Here is a 24,991-nt window from a genome sequence, read left to right as displayed (position 1 = left end):
AAAAAAAAAATACGTGTCTCCTTAAATTGTTCAAGGAACAATCCCTGTGGGTTTTATCGCAAACTTAAATTCACTTTCCCCCGGCCTGGGTGATTTGAGATGGAATGAGCCATATGAACATACGTATTTTATTAAGTAGCTCATTTTAAGGGGGAGGGGGTTGAGCATAGTGAAATAATACAGGGACGTGAAGCGGATTAAAGATTTGGTCGGTTCGGTTCAGCGGTTCCAACCGTTTTTGCACTTTTGGATTGGTTCGTCAAAGCGGTTTTTTTGGTCTTTAAACCGGGGTTTCGGTTCAGTTCAACGGTTCGGAAAAAAAACAGATAACGCGCAAGTTTAAGTGTCAAGTGCCTGTCAAATGAGATGGGTTGCCTTTACATTTGATATTGCCTCATGGTAAACAAACATGGTATATATTACCATATTTAAGAAAAAGAAAAAAGTGGGTAAATTTTTCTATTGAAAATTGCTTGAAAAGAACCTTTAAACCTTTATGAAAAGTGGTTAGATTTTTTTGTTCGGATCAAAAATTTGTGGAAAAGGAAAAATAATAACAAAATCAAATTTTGCTTTGAAATATGAAGACGTCATTTACTTGGTATACTTTATATTATTTCACTATGGGCTTGAGTATGGTAAGAAAATAACTTATGTCAAAACCAAGCTAATTGGACAATGTTTTCGAGTACTACTTAAACACATATACTCATAATTTGAACATAAAAAAATTGAGCGGATAGTTTATTTTATGAAACCCAAGTCATGCTTTCACATTTTATTTACTGCCTTTAAACTTTTTATAACAGCTTCCATCATTGTACATTAAAATATAATATAATATTTTAGCTGCTATTAAATTCTCACAGAAAAAGTAATAATTTTACCTAATGTGCACCTGAACTAAGGAGGCCCGACTGTACCTGGGTATTCACGTCAGCGACGAACCAATTCCGACGGTGAATAACCCGAAAACCCTCGGAGTATCATTCACAGTCTGCTCTCCTTCTCTGCGCACGCAACCGCAATTGTCAACAAAGTAGCTAGCCGGCAACACCTGAGGCAAAGACAAAGAAACGTTGTTGGCAGCATACAAAGCAATTGGCCGGCCGGTTCTAAACAACGCAGCGCCAGTGTGGTCAGCGGAGGCCAGTAGGACGCTACAGGATGGATGAAGCTACAGTATGCGCACCGAACACAGCACTCCGGACAGCGACCGGATGTCTTCTGATGTCGCCACAACATCATTTGCATGACGAGGCGAACATTCTCCCCGTTAAGAAGCACAACATAATGCTCTGCAAGTAAGTCTTAGTAGGGAGCCACAGACGTGGACACACGAAAAGACCCGGCAGCATATCGACAGACCTTGAGCGCCATTCACAGGGAGTCGGTCTCTAATTACGTAGACTCCAGACCTGTGAATGCCGTTCTGGGCACACAACCGCCTGACGTTGACGAGACAGAGCTTCGTCTGCCTCGGGAGACTCGGACCACAATGCACATTAGGTAAAATAATTTCCTTTTCTGAGCGAAATTAATAGCAGGTAAAATACTGCTTTATTTTAATGTAAAAGGATTGCAAACGTTAAAAAGGTGTAAAGTCTGTAAATAAAATGTGAAAACACGACTTTACTTTCGTAAAACAGGCTTTTTTATAATGAGTATATGTGTTTAGGTAGTTCTCGAAAACATTGTCCAATTGCTTGGTTTTGAGATAAGTTATTTTCTTACCTTACCTCCCCCTTAAAATGACCAACATAATAAAATGAGTATGTTTATATGTACGTAAATGGCTTCCTATATCGATTAATTATGGAATTATCGAAATTCCTAAATTAAAAAAGAAAAAATCATTTATTTACTACATGTCTCGCAAATTCCTAAGGCAGTTAGTCTTCATAAACACTTATTTTTCACTTGAGGTTTCAGTATTCCCCAATTCTACACCGATACTATGTATATTCAGTAGGGCGGGTCGATTTTTCCCCCATTAATTCGCATATGCGGAAAATGCTCTACGTATCATTCTGAAAAAACTTTGCTTAAGAAACCATGGGTCTGAAAACAATTTCCAGCCAGCGAATTTTGAGAAGTTTCATATCAGGGGCGTGTGTGAATCGGTAACAAAGTTCTATGGGGAAAGCTGTTGAATAATATTGTTACTATGGTGAGACAGTTTTGCCAATCTGCTGTGTGAAATTAAATATTTTTTGACAGCAGTAAATTTTTGATAACCGCAGATTTATTTGGAATAAAATATTACAAATTGAAGTGAAATGAATATTTTAAGAAAACATCTACCATCGTTGATTGCAATTCATCAATTTAAGCTTTTATTTAACGAAAAATCACACACATCAACAATCTTTGCGATTGTCAAAATTTTCTATTCATTTGTCAAAAACTTCGCTAGCCTCATGAGCTACTGAAATTTTCTTCACCTCATAGTTGTCAAAAATTTACTCGACGCGAACTTTGTTACCGATTCACACACGCTCCAGGTAAAACAAAAAATGGTGAAAAAAACTTAAACAAATAGCTGATTTATGAGTATAAGTGTACAAAAAGCAGTTGATTTTTTTTAAATACTTAAATAACTAATGGCCTTATCATAAATAAAAGCGAGGTAAAAATAAAGTTGGCTTACAGAGCTTTATAAAATGACGTTTTCATACATTTTTCAGTTTATATACCTATTTTAAAGCTTCTTTATTTTTTATGAATAAGGCCATAAGTTTTTAAGTCCTGCTTGCTTTGCAAGCGTGGTAATTTTTTTCGACTGACATCAGTCAGCCATAACACTTTTACGATTTTTTTTTTTCGTTACGCGCCGAGAAACACTGGTTAGCATTTGAACGTGGCGGTCAGTACTTTGTATGTGGCATGGAACTTGTGGGTCAGGAAGTGATGGGTTTTCAAATTCTAAATATTCTTTCAACTGGTTATGCGGAATGTTTCTAGCAATCGGCGGTACTGTTAAAACATTGTCATCATCCAAATTTGTCATACTGAAATAATTCGAGCAGTCAAAATTAAGTTTATTTACATTTCTTGTACTCTCTAAGTTCTTCTGTATCGCAAAGGTTGTCACGGTAGTGCACAATTTTATTATCGCGTACTAATTTATGACCATCGTAAAGCATTGATAGCATGATATTTGGTGGATGATCAAAGTATGAGAGATTTTGAACTACTGAGTTGATAACTTGCCACTCCTTGGAGGGAAGAAAAGCGGGAGGCGGATAAATTTGAATAGAAACGGACTGCCGTATGTAACAGAATGGTAGTATTTAATGTTGAAGTACATCCGCGGATGCGAATGAGAATGAGGATGTTTAAAAGCAAACATCCGCGGATGCGGATGTCAAATATTTTAAGAAATAATTTAGGTGAGTTAATTAGGCGATTTAGGTAAATAAAAAATGGAAAAGTTAGTAATTTTTAGGATTTTTTTTATTTAGAACTTGAATTTAAAAATTGGAACATTGTATTTGTTGTTGCCTCTTCGGGTTACAGCCTGTTTCTTAAAGGGTCGTAAATCAAAACTACTCGCTCGAGGCGACAAACTTGAAAAACTTTAAACAAAATTGTTAATTCTTTTCGATTAACGCTGCACGAGTTGAGAGGACTTTCAGATATACTTATTTGTTTTTTATTGCGGTGCAATAATTCCTTTTTGAGAATTGCATCGGGCTGCAAATGTCGGATGTATCCTCCTGACTTTCATCTTCACAAACTAGCGTTATGGCAAGATCGTTGTTTAAACACCGTTGTTTTCGAAAGAATTCTTCATTATGGCAAGATCGATGTTTAAACCCCGCTGTTTTCCAAAGAATTCTTCATTCGCATTCTTTTGGTGGTTTCAGAATTTGGAGAACCTGTTGCTAAAAAAGCCCTTTTCGAGTTTAGTTTTTGTAATTCATTTTTAATCCTTTCTTCTGTGACTGGTTTGAAAAATGTGAGCGAGGTTCTAAATACGTGGAAATGGCAAATAAATTGTTATTTTTTAGGAATGAAGATTTCGAAGAAAATTCTGTTATGAAAGTTGTGGCAGCCAGCCGAATTAGTCTAAAATCTTGTTATTTTGTTAAAAAGGCACCCGGTTTTTTACAATAATTTGAATTATTGGAATCACGGATGATGAAGGTCTCAGATCATTTTAGTTCCCGGGTGACTTCTTGAAATGGTTAACCTGCTTGTAATCAGACAGATTAGCTGAGCTCGACTTTTCCTAGTTGCGGCAGTCACAATTAATTACTCACCGCTGTCGGTACGAAAAGCCATCAAATCCGTTTTGTTGTTCATTCCATGCGCTCAATGTGCTTTGATATTTTGAGGTTAATATAGTATGGAAAGGGCGTAATTCACATTGTCGCTTAAATGCAAAAAAGCCACAACTAACTAAAATTTTTGTATTGCATAAAACGATGTAAGGACTTATGATTTGATGAAATGCATCATAATCAATCAAAAAGTGAATTTTGGATTTTTGATAAGTTATCTATGGCTTTTTGTATTTCAGCGACGATGTGAGTTACGGCCTTTCCATACTATTTAATACGATATATTGCACGCCAAGTCCCACTCATCAATAGATACTAAATTCGCCTTAAATTGATTCTTGTTCGATTTGTGAACTTGGCCGTCAACTTTTTCACATTCCATATTATTTTTAATGCGCTGCGTGCAAATTTTGACAATTATCAAAAATAACATAAATGTTTTTGTTTTCGGGCGCACAGAGGAGTATTTGCATAGTAAAACCGGTCAAAATTATTTGGTGCGTTTTTCTGCTAAAAAAAAGAAAACACGGAACTTAATCATAAATAATAAGCCGTTTTATTAAATAAAAATTATCACACTTATCTAAGAAAAGGTAGAAACAAAACTAGCAATGCATCCAGTTTTTTCAACAGACCTTTGACAAATAATATTTGATAGTTACATAACTCTTACCTAATTAAAGGTTATCTTTTACCGCGCAAATTGTCGATTCTCTTTTTAGCTAGACGTTGAAAATTTCCGCCGGAAATACCTATTGAAAGATATTACTCTTTGACTTTAAATTACAAAAGAAGGGGGACATAATGGGAGAGTTTTAACGTAGCATCTCCTCAGGCAAATAATATTGGCTACAATTTATCATTTTGTTTGCCAGATATACGTTTAATCAATGCACTTGCACAATATTCGCATTCGCAAAAGCTCGCAAAAATATAGAAAATAGGTTTTTTCTTAACAGCGGTCGTCCGTCGGTAGGCAATGGCAAACCTCCGATTGTATTTCTGCCATGAAAAACAACTTCTCATAAAAATACAATCGCCGTTCGGAGTCGGCATAAAACTGTAGGTCCCTCCGCTTTGTGTGACAACATCAAGGCGCACGCCACAACTGGGAGGAGAAGCTCGGCCAAACACTAACATATGTGTAAGCGCCAATCTATTATTATTATTAAAAGCTCCGCATAGATTATTGCGGATGCGAAAGCGAATGCGTATGTTAAAATTAATGCGGAAGCTCCGCGGTTGCGAATGCGAATGCGAATATTCGCAACAACCCTGATCGGAACATAAACCCTTATTAGGTAGTCTTCTTGAGTTTTTAAGTTACAAGGTGGTGAACTAGTTGCAACGTACAATCGTAAAATTCGACTGGCCTTGGTTAGCCAACGGGAATGCGCTACAGGTTCAGGTTTTATGTTAGCTTTTTTAATTTTTTTTTTTTGTCGGAACCAGGCACAAAACAACGCGTGCAGAAAACAACACTCAGACTACAGATGTTTGTCTCTCAACACATTGCCGCCAAATGTCTCATACCTAATTCCTGCAAAAGCGGGGCAGAAGCACAACAAGTGTTCCACCGTCTCATCTTCTCCAAGCCAGGATGGGCAAATTTAGTTGTAATGTACGCCTATCACAGTCCGGTGTTTATGCCACGTGAAGTGACCAGTCAGCAGTCTAACACGTTGCTCAGTGAGAGCAAAAAACTTGATAGACCCTCTGTGGAAGTATTCTGAGCGAAGTACCGCCCAGTTTCTGATGGTGGCTTCGATGGCTGAAGTGGGAGTGCTATAACTGATTGTGGACCGAGGAACACCTGGTCAGACGTCTCATTACCGAGTACTCACGAGTGACCTGGCACCCAGAGTAAGATCGTTACGTTTGCAAGTCTCGACTGCACTGCCGAACTAGTTTGGAAGTAGTTATCCGTCTGACCGATGCTTTAAGTGCAGCTTGGCTGTCACTACAGACATGTAAACTCCTTCCCCTTCATCTATTTTCCACCACGTACTCCTTGGCCTTGAGGATTGCAAATACCTCAGCCTGGAAGACAGAAGCATGCTCCACAAGAGAAAATTGAAGCTTATCCCCATTAACTTCGTTGAAGATCCCAGAGCCTGACCCAGTCAGTTTTGAAGCCATCCGTGAAGATTCGGCAATGTGTGAGTCCCTGCTCAGTGCTGGTATTAAACCAACAATCAATCTCAGGGAATTCAACACTATAGAATCCCTTCAACAGAGGTAATGGTCGCGTACTATCCTGTGGCATTGAAAATACACAAATGCTCAGATTTCTGCAGCCAGCAATTTCCGTCTCACCGCACTCAGTGTTATACCAACATCCGATTCCTTTTAGTCTGCATGTGTCCTTTAAGGCGTCCCTACGTATGGAAACACAAGGTGACGGTAAGTGCAGCAGTGCTTCAAGAGCAGAGGTATAATTCTAGAGCTAAGTCCACTGTAATAAAACCATCCGATATTGCCGAAGCCATTTGAAGCAAATACCTTACGTCAGTCGATAAATCGGGTTTCCAATCGTCTGAGGACGAAGGTGGCATATTCCCTAGTGGTACGGCACTAATCACAGCTTTCTGTTTGCTATTCTTGCACAATTTCTACCTGAGTTTAAGCTTCAAACAAGGTCAGTTAATAACAGTTATCTTATTACATTAAACGAGCAATTCTTGTATATATATATAATACATCCATAAGGTTCTCGGAAACGGCTCTAACGATTTTGATGAAATTTTGAACACAGATAATGTTTTGGATTTTAAGGTTATCTGAATAGGCATTATCTCCGAGAAGACTCTATAAGGTTGCCCTTATCGAAATAAGTTACAAATTAATTAAAACATCATAATATGGGTATCAAATGGAAGGTATTTTAAAGATCCCTAATTCAAAAATATTCTTAATAGGTTTGCCACCTATTTTGAATCGCCTATTTATTTATTTTTTTGTTTAAAAAATAAGGTAAAATATTATTATTCATGGGTACCAAGAGAAGGTTCTTAAACAATGCTATTGCTATACACAAAATGTTATCTCTTAGGATAATAGTGTAAGGTTGCCACTTATTTTCGATTATACACAATTTATCTAAAACATCGCAATATGGATATCAATGGATTGTTGAGAACTTTGGTCAGAAAATATTTTCCATCACTTCCATCACGCTTCTATGTAATATAAATTTTAATTTTGTTAATTTCAATCAACATTTTTTTATGTATAAGGGGTGATGACAAAAAATGTACACTTTTTTTAAACGTTATGAAAAGGGCTATTTTTATTTTTTCACAAAAAGTTTACAATAAAATTATTTGCTATGCTGTAGAGTATTAATAAAAATTAATGTATAGTGGAAAAAGGTACCTGATCAGCCGTACGTCCTAGCTTTGTAGGGATAGCTCCGAATGACCGCTGGACAGAACTTTTGTCTATTTTACGAATTCATTCGCAAATTCTTTTTTTGAGTTCTTCACAAGTTTTAGCTCTCCAGTTATTCTTGTATACCATCGAACTTAAATTTCCAAAGAAATCCTCGATTGGACGACATTGGGGCAAATTTGTAGGATTTCGCTCTTTTGGTACGAAATAAACTTTTCGTTTATTTAAAAACTCCTGCGTTTTAACTGCGTAATGGGACGACGCTTTATCAGGCCAGAAAATATAGTTACCATCACAATGGTACTTTCTAAGAAAAGGGATCAAAATTGTTCCCAAACATTTCTTCTGGTACACTTCTTGATTCACTGCAAGACCACTTGGCTTGAACCAAGGTTTCGACATTCCTTTCTCGGATATTGCGATGTAGAGCATTACTTTTGGTTCAAATTTGTGCTTGAACTTCAATTTGACGTTGGAGTCACATTTGGAAACGTCATTTGTATAAAATCGATCATTTCCAGGCACCTGAGATTTGCTGAGTGGAAAATAACTTTCATCATCCAAAACGTATGATTTTTTGTTAAAATTTCGAATCATCCATCGGCATTGCGACTTTATTTTAGATATTTGCTCGACGGTGTATTCTGTTGACCTCACTTTTTTTCGGCGCTTTATTTGAAGTTTTTTTTTAACGTTTTGCAGATGTAACTCTGATGACAATTCATTTCTGCAGCGGCGTCATGTTGGCATATATCATCCTTATTGTTGAACTTATCCTTAAGGCTGGATAGGGCCCGTTTAGTCATGATCAATGGAATCCTTCCACTGCCACACTTTCTTTTCACGCTCAAAGCCTTAAGAATTCTATATGAAGTAGATCCTGGAACTCCCTCGCTTTTAAAATTATTAACGGTAAATACTTTACCAAGGTTTTCATTTTTTTTATAGAACTGCACAACGGGCTCGCGGATGGTATGTTGCTTCGACGGCATTTTCATGAAAACTATAATTTTTTTCTAGAAACAAAAATTACAAAACTAGTTTAAATATCCATGGAACCGCCAAAAATCAACGCCTACTGATTCGATGCGGTGGCTTTTAAATTAAAGTAGTTTAACATAAGTCTCATTTTTTTGTCATCACCCGTTACACAGTATATATACGCTCAAGATATGTACCATTAATTCCAGCGTATTTCGGAACAGGGTGCCATCTAAATTTTAGAGTAAGGAATTTACTTAATAGATATCGAAATCCTATTTTTTTTGTTTAGTTAGAAAAATTTATTTAAATCTATCCGAATCTTGAAAACTTTAAAAAGTATATGCATCCCGGGCAAAGCTCGGTCAAACTGATGCTATTGATGCTGTTGACTCTATTGTTCTGCTGCCTACACCAACTGCCGATCACTTACTATCATTTGCTGCTGAAGAGAGTAATGCTTGCGCTCACTCTACCTCCACTTGTCCATCTGAGCAGGGTATCTCCGCTACTTGTTCACACACAGTAAAAACTGCTGCTATTGATGCCAATATACCAACGCCGCCTGAGCGAAGAAACTTTGCTGCTAGTTCGCTCATTGCTACCGTAGCTACTGTTCCTTTGCCGGTTTCTAACAAAAAATCATATGCAGCCGCTGCTGCTGCCGCTGCCACTACTTCCGCTGCTTCTGCAATTCCTAACAAACCCAGCATTAAACTCAATGAACAAAAACGCCCGTCAGGTGATTCAACCGCAGCCAATCGCAGGATACTAAAACAGCCATTAGTTATTGGGTCTAGCAATAATAAAGAGCTTAGTGTTGTATCAAACATGAAATGGATACATCTCTCTTCATTTTTGAATAATGTGACTCAGGAAGATATACTGGACTATGTTTCGAAACATGCAAGCCTAGACAAAAAGTTCTTAGAGTGCTTTATGCTTGTAAAGAAGAATACCCCGATTGCGAGCCTTAAAAAGGTAAATTTTAAACTAGGAGTGTCTGAATGGTGCTACGAGAAGGTTCTGTCTGCGGATATCTGGCCAGCCAATGTTAAAGTACGTCCCTTTAGGTTTTTTCCCAAAGGCGATGTAACTCAACTCGACCCATGAGTCCTTCCACCAGCGTTGAAGCCCAATCTAAGCACCTACGCATTTACTTCCAGAATGTATCTGGTTTAAGAACTAAATCGAAAATACTCTTCGACTTAAGCTCACACATGGACTATGACATCTTTGTGCTCATCGAGAGTTGGCTTAGTGTGGATTTCTGTGACAGCGAATTCTTTGACACGAACCTTTACAATGTGTTTCGAAAAGATCGTGATCCCCTCAGAACTGGACTATCCAGAAGGGGTGGAGTTTTAATTGCGGTCCTGAAGAAATATCGCACGCTGCGTCTGCCGCTGGAGAATGATGATCTACTTCTTGACCAACTGTGCGTGTCCGTGTTCGGTGCCTCTCAACTTGTCATTTGTGCGTCATACATTCCCCCCTCTAGTGCTGATGCTCTATATAAGGCGCATACTGATAATGTTCTAGCTTTAGCATCTAAGGACATAACTAGTAACTTTTGCATTTTAGGCGATTTCAACTTGAGCAATATTGAGTGGGCAAATACGGCCACCTGCGCTACTTTGTATCCCAAAAACATCAATCCTTTTTCCGAATCGTACGTTATTGACAATCTCTCGAGTATTAATCTTAGTCAGATAAATAGTTTTAAAAATAAGCTGTGTAGAATTCTAGATCTTATTTTCATTAATGATAACATGAATTTTTCTTTACTTGAATGCCTTGACCCCTTGTCGTGTCCTGGTCTTCACCATATTCCACTTATTTTACACTTGCAGTTCTATAAACTTAAATATATTGCGATGGATAACCAATCCCTTAGTTTTTGTTTTAATAATGATTGTGATTTTAATGCCATCAATTCTCAGGTTTCTTTGGTGAACTGGGACTCGGTTTTATCCGGGGTCAATGTAGATCTATGTTTTGATACTTTTAAGTTCAAATTAAATAAAATTTGTTCAAGTATATTGCCGCCAAGAAATAAGAGTTTTTATAGAATTCCTTGGTATACTAAGGACTTAAAGAAGCTTAAAAATTTAAGGAATAAGTTCTATAAAAAATTTAAAGTATCAAACTCTTTATCACATAAGGAAAAATATTTGGATTATTCAAGAGAGTTTAAGTCCCTGAGTAATATTCTTCATAGAAATTATGTTCAAAAATTTGAGCTTGATATTAAATCGAATCCCAAGGCCTTTTGGCGGTACGTCAAATCAAAAAAAAATTGCTCAAGCATTCCGTCGGAAGTTTTCTATAACGGATTACATGCGAATTCCTCTGTAGAGGCTGCAAATCTGTTTGCAAACTTCTTTAGCTCAAACTACGAGCCTGAAGTAGATTCTACTGAAGACAGCTGTTTGAATGTGAATGCCCCAATTGATTTTGGAGCGCTCTCCATTACTCTTGAAGACGTGGTTGATGGCATCCAAAATTTGAAATCCTCAAAGCAGGCAGATATTGGTGGTCTGTCCCGGCTATTGCATACCCTCTTCTACTGTTGCTCAATAAATCCCTTAAATATGGCGAATTTATTGATGCCTGGAAGGTTACCTTCATCACGCCCATTCACAAAAGTGGTAATAAAAGCAATATCGCCAACTACAGACCCATATCAAAGTTGTCTACTGTCTCTAAGTTATTTGAGTTCATTGTAAAGCAAAATATGTACTTTGCAACCAAACGGCTGATTTCAGTTAGTCAACATGGATTTATGTCTGGTCGATCAACTGTTACAAATCTAGCCGTTTTCTCCGAATTTTGCCTATCTGCTTTTAACAATCGCTTGCAAGTTGACACTGTCTATACCGACTTCACCAAAGCTTTTGACAAAGTTAGTCATTCGCTCCTAATATCCAAATTGTCTAGTTTGGGTTTCCACTCCACCTTTCTGAAGTGGGTAAAATCTTACCTTTCGTCACGAATCGTTCGTCGCAATCTTTTACTGCGACCTCTGGAGTACCTCAGGGTAGCGTCTTAGGTCCCCTTCTCTTTGTGATTTTTATTAATGACATATCTAGCTGCTTTAACCATTCTGAATATCTTTTATATGCCGATGACTTAAAAATTTTCACTACGGTTACAAATCAGCTCGATTCTGTCAGACTTCAGTCCGATCTAAATAATGTTGCTGTCTGGTGTCGTACAAATCAACTGCAGTTAAACATAAATAAGTGTTTTCATATAGCATTTTCTAAGTCTCGTTCCCCGATCCCCACTTCTTATTATATCTTTGGCTCATGTCTAATCACTCGTAATGAAATGTCTGATCTTGGAGTGGTTTTCGACTCCAAATTTATTTTTAATAGTCATTTAAACTATACTATAGCAAAGTCCTATTCTATACTAGCTTTTATTCGCCTTTTTAGCTCTGAGTTTACTAACCCGTACACTCTGAAATTACTCTTTACTACTCTCGTCCGCCCTAAAGTAGAATATGCTGTCTTTATCTGGAGGCCATACCACAATTCCCATATTGAAAGGATTGAGCGAATACAATGAAAATTCATACGTTTCGCACTCCGTTCACTTCAGTTTGTTGATCCGATTCATTCATACACTGCCATATGTCAGTTAATCGATCTTAAATCACTCAAGAGCCGAAGATCCATTCTTTCGCTTACTTTTGTATATGACATTATTCGTGGGGCGATTGATTCTCCATTCCTACTTCAATGCATCTACTTTAATATCCCCACAAGAGACCTGCGTAATCATGAATTTTTTTCTAAATCGCGTTAGAACACTTTACGCTTCTAACGCACCTATTTATAGAGCATTAAAACAATTTAATTTTCTCTCGTATTCATCAGATATCGATTTCTCTTTGTCAAAACCTAGATTTAAATCAATATTAAATGAAATTGTTAAATAAACTTAAACTGAATTAGTCTCTGTATAGTCTGTAAGAAAATGTACATTTTCTAGATTATTTTTAAATAAATAAATAAATAAATAAATTGTTTTTCGTTTGCATATATTATAATATTTAAGTAAATCAAACAAAGTTCTTCAGAGTTATTTATAAATTATTGACGTTGATATCTTTGAAAAATCTAACTCAAACGTCCAATATTTTAAATAAAAGAAATAAATTAATCTTATAATTTTTTGTCGCGCGGCACAAACAGGATACATTCAACTGCTAACCAGTGTTTCTCGGCTTGTGAAAGTGTTATGGCTGTGACCCATGTTAGTCGAAAAGAAGTAAAAAGGTCCCAGTCCGAGCGGAGCCAAACATTAAATACCCTGCGCAAGTACTAATATATATTTTTTTTGCCTTTCCGAAAACTAACGCTATATGGTAAGCAGGGGTGGTTTTATCCTCATTTCAAACATCTTCGATCTAACGTTCATTTAGACATAATTAGTTGGCGGTATAACGCCCATTTTCTAAAATTCCATAATAATGCTACAGTTGAACAACACTACCACCTGAGTGAAACACACCGTTTCTTGTAGAGTTTTTGGTGCTGAATCCAAATTTCAGAATTGCTCTACCACGTCAGAATTTTGAGATATCCTAACCTCAAAGTGTCAAAAAGACGGTTTTCACGATATTTGAGGTTATATTATAAAACACACACATTTCTACTTAGGGCACAATTTGGTACTACTCTTCTCCTTTAAAATTCAATTTCGTATACCAGTTTTAATGTGCAGTACTTCGGTATAAGCTATGATGACTCATGCTTACAATGTCATACCGAAGTACGACACATTACAACTGGTATATCTCGAGAAAGAAAAATCGAATCACAACAAACGACAAGTAATTTTTAGCAAAAAAAAACCGACTTCAACTCTCATATAAAAAAAATATATATATATATATATCTCATGGTCCACTGATCGGATCTTAACCAGATTAGTATGGGACCACCTCTGAGACACTACCTTTCCGATGCAAAAAGAATTATCGAAATCGGTTGACGTGGTCCAAAGTGTTATGCGGTAACATAAATACAAAAAAAAACAAAAAAATATTCCGACGAACTGATAACCTCCTCCTTTTTTGGAAGTCGGTTAAAAATGAATTTTAAAGGGGAAGAGTAGTACTAAATGATGCGCTAAGTAGAAATAAAAAAACTTGTTCTCATAATATTAACTCAAATATCGCCAAAACCGTGTTTTCGGCACTCTGAGGTTAGGATATCTCTGACGTGCTAGAGCGGCCAGATTTTGATTTAGCACCACCAAATCTACAAGAAACGATGTGTTTTACTCAGGTAACATAAAAGTCAAAATTTGTCTGTGATATTTTCTGCGATTGTTGTGAATATAAACTTTCAAGTAAGAGTAAACTAACGTCCTTAAATTTCGAAATATCGGGGCTTAAAGCAATTCTGAAATTTACCGTTATATAAAAAGTGGGCGTAATTTTAGTTCGATAAGTGGCCGGTGCCACGCCCATTTTCCAAAATTGTATCGCAAATTTATTTTTTGCTAGAGTTATTGCAAACATCAATTTTGAATACATTAGCTTCAGTATTTACTGATTTATCGAAGATTTCGATCTTCTCTAAATCACTGTTGTATGTAGGCGTGGTTAGTGTCCGATTTTAAAAATTTTCAGCCGTTTGATATGTTGTACGAAGGCCAACAGCCATGCTAAGTTTTGGAGAAATTGGTGAAGCGGTAACCAAGATATACACATGTAATCGTGGCTACGCCAGTATTCCAAAAGTTTATTGTTATACCGACTACATAGCCTATAACCGAATACTTGAACTCGAAATATATTATAACCGCATACTTCACTTAAACGTAGTACTAACCCTTTTTAGAACGAAATATCGATAATCGATATGGCGAAAGGAGCTGAGAGCTGAGGAGCGACGAGACTGTTCACCCGTGCCGGTTTCAGCTAAGACACAAGTTAATCATAAGTTTTCTGTAATTACTTATCCTTCTTTTTTGAATAAATATTTTGTTATAAGAAAAACATAACAGAAAGTGGCGACGAAAAAAACTGTACCATAGCATCAAATACAAAGGTCATGGCAACTGTGGAAGAAACATTAGCGAAATTGCTAATTAAAATGCAAGAACAGCAGCACAGCGATAGTGTGGCAATGCAGAACATTCTGTCGGAAATAATTCCCTCAAATGATTCCAAAAACGATGTGAAGTTTGAAGGAAACCCGGAATATATCATCGAGGCCTTGGGATCGAACATCACAGAGTTTTGTTACGATGTCGACCATAACCTCACATTCGACACATGGTTTGCCCGCTATGAAGACCTATTTGAGCATGATGCAAGTAAATTGGACGATGCTGCAGACGAGGCTACTTCTTAGGAAAATTAACACCGTAGTGCATCACAAATACGTCAATTACATACTTCCCAACATCCACGGGACAAAACTTTGGCCGAAACAGTGTCACTGCTTAAGCAACTTTTTGGGATGCAGGCATCACAATTCAACATTCGATACAATGGCTTGCAGATCAACAAAGATCCGAATGTAGATATAAATAAATAGTTATAAATAAACAATGTGAGCTTCTTGATTTAAACAATCTAACAATTGATCAATTCAAGTGCTTAATTTTTGTTATGGGTCTCAAATCCCTATCGGATTTTGAAATTCGCACAAAGATGCTCAACAAGTTAGACGGCGAAAATACAACTATCACACTGGACTCATTGTCAAGGTAATGCCAACAAATGCTGAACCTCAAAGCTGATACTGCACTCATCGAAAGTCAACAGAGCGTCAACAAGGTCAAAGCAAACACAAAGCAGAAAAAGGAGAGGAAAGTACCAAAAACTCCATGCTGGTATTGCGGCGATCTTCACTATGCACGTTTCTGTCCCTACAAAAGCCATAAATGTGGCGATTGTTCAAAAACCGGGCACAAATAGGGCTATGGCACACGCAATACTAACAACAAAACATATACGACAAATGGGACACAACAACAAAACAACACAAGCGCCACGCAGAAAAAACGTAAACAACAGCACAAACAACTCGTACAGTCAAACGGAATTTTTGTGACAAACCAAGTAAAATGCCATCGCAAATATATCAATGTTCTTATCAATGGCGTACACATTCGACTTCAGTTCGACACGGGGTCTGATATTACAATTATATCAGAGCATACGTTCGACACTTTAAACATTAAGGAAACCGAGGCAGTCGACCGATCAGCACGTAGTGCAACAGGCGAGCTACCCCTCACTTCTCAATTCACATGCTCAGTTAGCTTTCAAGGAGAAGAAAAATCGCTTACTTGTCGCGTGTCATCCATATACGATCTCAACGTTATGGGACTTGATTGGATAGATGCTTTTAATTTAAAAGATCAGCCAATAAATTCAGTCTGCAATCAAGTGCACAATTTTCAGGGGAGTGTTGATAAATCCGCAATTAAACCTCGCAGTGCTCAATTGAAATTATCTTTTTCAGATGTGTTCGATGGCAAGATGGGACTCTGCAACAAGACAAAGGCCGTATTGCAGACGAAGCCCAATGTTCAGCCAGTTTTCAGGCCAAAACGGTCAGTTGCTTACGCCATGCAACAGCTCGTTGAAACGGAATTACAACGTCTACAGGACTGCGAGATCATATCACCTCTTACTTACTCGGATTGGGCAGACCCATTGTTGTCATAAAAAAAGCAACAGGCGGTATACGAGTGTGTGCAGATTTTTCAACTGGACTGAACGAGCGCCTCGAATCACATCAATATCCATTGCCTTTACCTGAAGACATATTTTCGAAATTGGCAAATTCAAAATACTTCAGCTGATTTATCGGACGCATTTTACAAATCGAAGTAGATGACGCTTCAAAGCACCTACTTACAATAAACACGCATATCGGATTGTTCCGGTACAACCGAATGGTATTTGGCGTTAAAACATTTCCGGCCATATTCCAGCAGATCATGGACCAGATGCTTTCAGACATACCAGGGGTAGCAGCTTATATTGACGACATTTTTGTATCCGGCAATAATGAAATTGAGCATACTAGAAATCTTCACACGGTACTAAAAAGAATAAAAGAATACGGATTCAAGTTGAAATATGAGAAGTGCGAAGTTTACAAAACATCCGTAAGCTACCTTGGCTATGGCCTTAAGCCAAATCCTGAACGTATACAAGCCATCACCAATATGCCGTAGCCAACGAATGTTACTGAACTGCGTTCGTTTCTCGGCGCAATTAACTTGTACGGCAAGTTTTTTAGTAACATGCGACAACATAGAGGTCCGTTAGATGATCTTTTAAAATCCAACGTTTCATGGACATGGACAGCGAAGCACCAGCGATCGTTTCAAAATTTAAAGGACATTCTTTCATCAGACCTTACCTTAGCACATTAGGATCCACAGCTTCAAATCATAGTAGCGGCTGATGCATCCGGATACGGTCTCGGCGCATGTATTTTACACGAATACCCTGATGGCACCGTAAAAGCCGTTTGCCACGCTGCGCGATCATTGACACCCGCAGAGCAAAGGTATAGTCAAGTTGAAGAAGAAGTTTTAGCTCTCGTATTCGCGACTACCAAGTTTCACAAAATGATATACGGACGGCGATTCAAGCTTCACACTGACCACAAACCTTTATTAGCAGTACACCAAGCGAATGGACTGCAGAGATGGGCACTCCAACTTCTTGCTTACGATTTTGAAATTAATTTCGTTAACACGAATAGTTTTGGATACGCAGATGTATTGTCACGCTTAATCAGCCCTATTCTGCATTTCGACTCGAATCGCAATTTTCTCCGTTTGGTAACTTTGGTATTCTGCGTTCCGTTTCCTTTCGATCAATCTTCGAAATTTACGATTATACCTATTCTACATTTCGATCGTATTTCCGTTTTTCTAAGTTGCAAATTTGTTGGCGGAGAACGTTTCAGTTGTTATTTTCGTGGGTTTAAATAATACAATTTTATAAAAAAATTAAGTAAAATATACTGTGCATGATTGTAAGTCATCATAAATGAATTTTCTCGATTTCTGTGTTTCCGCGAGCGGTAATACGGGCAATACGAAAAATTGGCTCAAATAATGGCAACCAAAAGGGATGTTGCGCGACGTTTTCAAAGTGGAAGTCCAGGCGTTTTTGTTTACATTATATATAAACAAGACTGTGAAATGCACTGAATGCAATTGATTCTTTTTATATAAAATTAATAGATGTGTGCACATAGATACATACATACATAAAATGTGAAGTTACATAAAAAAGATGCTTTTATTATTACACTCGTTTTTACTAACTTTTTAAAAAGAGGTGCGTATGTTGTCTCGAATTCGATTTGCTATAGAAAGATAAGCTTTGTTCTTCCCTTCCTCCTGACGGCTTTCAAAATGGGATTCATTTGCGTTCAAATCTTCCACTCTGTAGTAAATGCAAATGTTGTGGAGTGCTCAAACAACGTTTATAATTTCACTAACTTTAAGCGATGAGTAATACAGTTCAAGATGAATTCCTTATGACTCTTCACTCATCTGAAAAAGATCAAACATGTCCCTAAATCTCCGCCTTTCAACTTACGCATCAGCAATCTGGGACTCTTTCTTCTCTTCAAGCAATAATGCCGCGGCTATGCATTTCATTCTTATAATTATGTATCCACTTAATTTTTATTTTTAAATTAAAGTGATGCTAGGTATATTTAGTTATTTTAAAATATTTACAAACTTTAACTTCATATGCTGCTATTGTTTGGAGGCAAATATTTCTTTGTTTTGTTTCGATTTCACACATTCCTATGCTAACAGCTGATTTCGAAAGATTTCGTCATTGCGTCAATAAAAATGGAAAATGAAGCCAATACTGCCGTCAGAGACACCATAAAATCACTGCCAGTAACAGTCAAAATGATACAGCACGAGACATCTAAAGATAAGCTTTTGTCCATCGTGTTGAAGTATATTAAAGATGGATGGCCTCCAAAAATTTGCGATAATGATGAGCTTAAAATGTTATTTCACAGGAAAGACAATTTAATGCATGTTGATGAATGCATTATGTACGGCGATAGACTTGTCATTCCGCGAATTTTCCGTGGGCGTGTACTAAAGCAGCTTCATCGTGGTCACCCAGGCATTGAGAGAACGAAAGCTATCGCACGAAGCCACGTCTATTGGCCAAGTATCGACAGCGATATAAAGAATATGGTAAACAGTTGCGACCACTGTGCAGTCGCTGCAAAAATGCCTGTAAAAGCACCTCTTCAACCGTGGCTTACTCCAGCAAAAGTTTGGGATCGAGTTCATATAGATTATGCCGGCCCAATCATGGGTTATTACTTTTTACTAGTAATTGACGCATTTTCTAAGTGGCCGGAAATCATTGAAACGAAATCAATTTCTTCGCAACAAACAGTGAAAATATTGAGCGAAATACTTTCTCGTTTTGGTCTACCTACAACGGTTGTGTCGGACAACGGTAGTCAGTTCAAAAGCTCACTTTTTGAATACTTTATGCGTAAAAACTGCATTGAGCATAAATGCACGAGCCCATATCATCCAATGTCAAATGGCCAGGCTGAAAGATTTGTGGACACTTTCAAAAGAGCTCTCAAAAAGACGGAAGAAGAAGGAACGGTTATAGAAAATATGCACACATTTCTACAATTATATCGTTCAACAGCAAATCCAAATACACCCGATCACAAATCTCCAGCAGAGATAATGTTTGGAAGGCCAATGCGTACAACCATGATAAAAATATAGTAAGGTATAACCGCTGAGAGTCACTTTTAAAATTCTTGACGTTTCCAAACAATTTAATTTTTAAATTTACTCACAAACTCACACACACATTTTCATTCCCAATCTCAAGCAACAACAATTTCGAACAATTTCAATTTTTCATTTTCACTTTTATATGATTTTAAAATGTTGGCAAACTTCAAAAAAAAATCATGGCCGACAAATTGAGAGAACGGTTCTACCTTGCTATGTTTTTATCATGCGTACAACATTAGATCAGCTAAAACCGTTGACGAATAGCGAGAAACAAATATCAGTAGCCACAGCAAGGATGAAGCAGCAATTCGATATAAAGCACGGAGTGGTTCCCAGAGGATTTCAAAATTTGGACAATGTATATGTCAGAACTTCAGATAGTGTCAATCACTTCAAATGGTCTCCAGGGCAAATCATCGAGAAGAGAGGTTGTGTCATGTACAATGTGAGACTTTCAAATGGCAGAATTATTAGAGCACATGTTAATCAACTTCGACGACGCACCACCACAGCAAAGGGTTACCAGAAGCCGTAGGCTTCAGCACTAGAAATTTTTGAGTCGTCAAATGCCACAGGCTCGCGTGTCACCGACAATCCAAACGTGGATACAGGTGAAAATCCAAGTGCAGATAGAAGTGACATCGGAACTGATCAGTTGGAGACACCAATGCTTCCTCGTCGCTCAAACCGCAATCGTAAGCCTGTAGAAAAATACCTGCCAGCCTAGGGGATCTTAATCAAAAGGGAAGGTGTTATACGGACTACATAGCCTATAACCGAATACTTGAACTCGAAATATATTACAACCGCATACTTCACTTAAACGTAGTACTAACCCTTTTTAGAACGAAATATCGATAATCGATATGGCGAAAGGAGCTGAGAGCTGAGGAGCGACGAGACTGTTCACCCGTGCCGGTTTCAGCTAAGACACAAATTAATCATAAGTTTTCTGTAATTACTTATCTTTCTTTTTTGAATAAACATTTTGTTATAAGAAAAACATAACATTTATAATATTCTTATTTATCGTCTAAAAATCATTGTAAATATTAATATTGAGTTAATAAGCTTCAGTAGTTACTAAAATATCGCAGTTTTAGTATTTCTGAAAACTGCCGTTATATGGGAGGTAGGCCTATTTCCGATTTTGCCTATTTGCAATAACATCCGTCCTACGCTAAAAAGAAGTACACATACCAAGTTTCGTTAAAATATCTCAATTTTTAATCGAGTTATTGTGTGCACAGACGGACAGACAGTCACCGCCTAATCGATTTGTTTTTTAATTCTGATTATTTATGTATTTAAAAAAAATATAACCTGATTTTTGTACACTTACACTAATAGATTAGCTATTTGTTTAAGTTTTTCCCAAAAAAATTTTGTATTACCTGATATGAAACTTCCCCTTAAAATTCGCTGGCTCGAAACTGGATTTAGACCCATAGTTTCTTAAGCAAAGTTGCTCAGAATGATCCGTAGAGCATATTCCGCATATGCGATTTTTCCGTTTTTCTGGTCCCTACAAATCGACCCGCTCTAATATTCAGAATGCTAATGCTGCTTTGTGACACATTTACCAAAAACCCCTGGTAACTTTGAAAAGAATACGAATGTTTCTGAAACTAATTTGTTAAAAGAATGTACATGAATGTATGCTCTATTCACCTAGGGCAAAAAATTTCCAAATTGCAATCCGTAGATTCTCTCAAGGATTTGCCTTTTCCCGAAGGCTGTACATTAGGGTGGTCCAAAAACAGTAAAGTCGGAATTGTAATGCTCTCATCCCCTTGGATTGTTCTATATCGAAAAAAAGTATACCCCTATTTTTTTATTTTGAAATCAAAAAATATTTAGAGATCGCTCAAAGCGCTCAAAGTTTTCCATGTATTTTTATATGGGAAAAATAAATTTTTTTCGTAGAAATGGTATAGAATTCTGAAAACTCTAGTTCTCTTCAGGAGACTTTCAATAATAATACCCAATTGTCTATTTAACCATTTTTTAATACTAACGATTTTTTATTGGTCGCCCCATTGCATTTTTCGGGTTTTTTGTGGGTTTTTGGCGGACCTATAAATTATAGTTGCAATGGAAAAATGGTTAAATAAACAAATGAGTATTATTACTGGGAATCTCCTGCAGATAAACCGAGTTTTCTGGTAGAAAAATATTGATTTTTAACTATTCTATACCATTTCTATGAAAAGTTGTTTTTCCCCCAAATAAAATACATGGAAAACTTTAGGCGCTTTGAGCGACCTGTAAATATTTTTTGATTTTAAATTAAAAAGGGTATATTTTTTCGGTATAGAACAATTCTAGTATAGAACAATCCTTTATTTGTTCACATGCAATTTTGGACCACCCTACTGTACATCAATTGCCTTTTCGAATCGGCTTTGTAACATAGTCATGATAACGCTACAGGAGATGAAATGTAATCCAAATTGAGGCAGCTATTTTTTTTTTGCTATCGCATACTTCCATTTTCACTACTTATCACCATTAAAAAACTATTTACCACCATTAAAATGCAAGCAAATTTTGACAGGTGCTTTTGTTGCATAGCGCAACTTGCGGCCGGATAAGATAGGCTAAGCATTTTTTAGCGAAAGGGAGGACAGAACTGCAATTTTTTTAGATAGCCAAAAAGTTAGAATCTGGCTGCTGGTCGACACAGTTGACTTTTTGTTTTTCGAAAAGAACTTCACCAGCGATGTTTTAGCATCCTTTCCAAACTTTTTTCCATAATTTGGCAGTTGTTTTCTCCACAATACAATTTAAACGAACGAAGCACACTCGCTAACGAATGCCGCGTTCTCAAACTCAAATTTCGATTCGAGTTACGTTCGATATCGAATGCCGCGATCCGGGCCCTGGATACAGTTTTTTTGCCCAATGAGTGCCCGGCATGCGGAGAGACACCTCACGACTCGAAAAATCTCTTCGCGTGCCCACTAAACCCCGTTAGTTGAGCTTGACGACTACGATTGGGAGACTAGCCGAACTGGGCAGGGTTGTTCTAGCCGCTACAAAAACAATAACAACAGCAACCAAATACTGTTTTTAACATCCCTAAGATCAGTTTTCATTATGTAGGCGTTACCTGCTTCACAATTCTGACCCAAAAACAACGTCTTATAAAACGAAAACCGCAATGAACGTTGTTAGTTGTAATAATTAGTGTCAGAATGCATCATCCCACGAACTTAAGGAATCATTACCGAATACAAAGAAAAAATAATTATTTTTGTACTAATGGTTCTTGTTTAATAATAAATGAAATGAAATGAAAATTAATACTGTAGTTGTAATTCACTACGTACGAATTATTTTCCATGGTCCAAGGTTAAAAATGCAATGCTATTGGGTTTGGAGCTTTTGTTTGTTCGATTTCATTATTTTTTTTTTTATAAAAAATGCGGGTAATAATCTTACAAAAACTATGCAAGTCCAACTTTCAAACATTCAAGAGAAACTCAAAAAAATTTACAACAAACTTATTTTTAAGAATTTTTAGAAAAAAAAGTATTTTATTGTTAATTTCCAACAGATTTTAATTTAATTGTATTAATTAGTTTTAAAATTTTAATCCTTATTTACATTTGCCAACAGTGTAAACTTTGGGAGAAAAGTACATCCGGCACGCAAGTCTTTTTCAGGTGTATTTTTTCTTAGGCTTTGTACAAAAGGACAAAAAAATAAAAACTGTATAGGGTTTGTCGAATGAATGGCCGCCCTAGTCACCAGTTCCGAGTCTATTCGATTTCTGAGTATAAGGCCTTAGAAAATAGGCGAGTATAAAGGACGCAAAATGAAGAAAATTAGCCTATGTTTACAGAAGATATGGAATAAATTAAATGACGAAGACTTGCGTGGCGCTTGCGCTTTTCTCTCAAAGTGTTTACCGCTGGTAAACCCAAATAAAGACTAAAATTTAAAAAGTAATTAATAACATTAGTGTGGAAAATTAACAATGAACTATTTTTTTTGCAAAATCCATAAAGGACCCTTTTATTTTTCAAAAACCTGGGTAACAGTTATTCGTCGCCACCCTGTATAGATTCTTGACATTTTAATGGAACTTTGCTGTTTTTGTACCCAGTTTAAAGCTTGGATTATACTCGTATGTTCCTTGTTATATAATGATATAATTTTATAGAAGATTATTGAGCATTAATAAAACTGTCGAAACTGGTCAAATATCGCACAGATATTTTGTTCATGAGTGTATATCAGTGCCCGCCAAACACTTTCCTGGGAAATGAACTATATTCGGCCTTTCACATGTACATAATCGGCTTCTTACACGTACACAATCCGAACGTCAACAGAAAGAGTAGCAGAGCAACAAATTTTATTTAGTTGCATGCAAACAATAGGCGAAGCAGGTTGATGACGCATTATTTTCGAATAAAGTAGGTACACTGAGCAGAATGAATGAATATTCATTCAAAAATTTTATAACACAATTTTTCGTACATACACCCCTAGAAATAGGTATGTATATGGTACCAAATCGTGCTTTTTCTCCATATTAAAAGAACTTTGTGAATTATGTATTTTTTTTTAATACCAGACTAGTCCTCAATTAAAACATACAATATGTTTTGTTATTTATCTTTTGGTTTAGTCGTTATTTTAAACTGATCTTAAATGCCAAGTTTTACCTAATTTTAAAACAAATTTATATTAGATATATATATTTTCATTTTATTTCTACTTGAAACAAACGAAATTTTCTTTAAATATTCAGAGTGCTCGAAGCACGTTATCTTTTTTGCTCAGAAATCCACACTTAAATTATAAAAAATAATATTAATTTTGTACAATACATACAAAATTTTACCAACTTTTTCCTTTTTCAGGGCCGTTAACTTTCATTATATGTTTCTATGTTGTTTAGATCTAAAAACACGCACAATAAAAAAAAACTGCAAAAAAACCTACCAAAGTTTTTATAATACGTAATACATAACAGAAATTTTTTTCCGTGCATTACCACCAACACATTCCCATTTTTTTATTTCATAACTAATACATTCTCATTTTAAGACTTTTCTCTTTTTGGCGGACACTGGTATATATGTACATAAATACATACAAGATCAAGATAGCAACATGAAATCGTGGAGAGAGTGAGCAGAAAAGCGTACACATACGTGTACGTCAGCGTTGCCACTTGAGCATATTTTAAGGTACCAAAAAGCCTACCAATCAGTCTGCAAACTACCAAAAAATTTGTATCTATAAAACGAGATTTTATTAAATTTACAGGTTTTGCAGATTAACAGTAGGTATAAATTAAAATACCAAATAATATGGTTTACTGTGCTACATGAATACTTGAAGTTTACACAAAATAAATTCGGGCGTTTAAATAAATAAATTAACGTATCGTATAAAAAACAGTTATAAGCATTGTATATAGTTTTGATATTAATTCAATTCATATCAAACATTTTGATGTATAAAACAACAAATTCAGACATTTTATGTGTTTAAATAAAAGTTAGGTTGTTCACACTTGC

General features: G+C 36.5%; 1 pseudogene; it reads left to right on the top strand.

The window, feature by feature from the left end:
* The first annotated feature begins 14,585 nt into the window (after positions 1–14,585).
* LOC118749416 lies at positions 14,586–17,510 on the top strand (annotated as a pseudogene).
* Positions 17,511–24,991: the final 7,481 nt, after the last annotated feature.

Source organism: Rhagoletis pomonella, unplaced genomic scaffold (assembly GCF_013731165.1).
Source record: "Rhagoletis pomonella isolate Grant_MI unplaced genomic scaffold, Rhpom_1.0 Rhpom_scaffold_00001, whole genome shotgun sequence".
Taxonomy (NCBI): Eukaryota; Metazoa; Arthropoda; class Insecta; order Diptera; family Tephritidae; genus Rhagoletis; species Rhagoletis pomonella.
The sequence above is the reverse complement of the archived record's forward strand: the minus strand, read 5'-3'. Positions and strand labels throughout refer to the sequence as shown.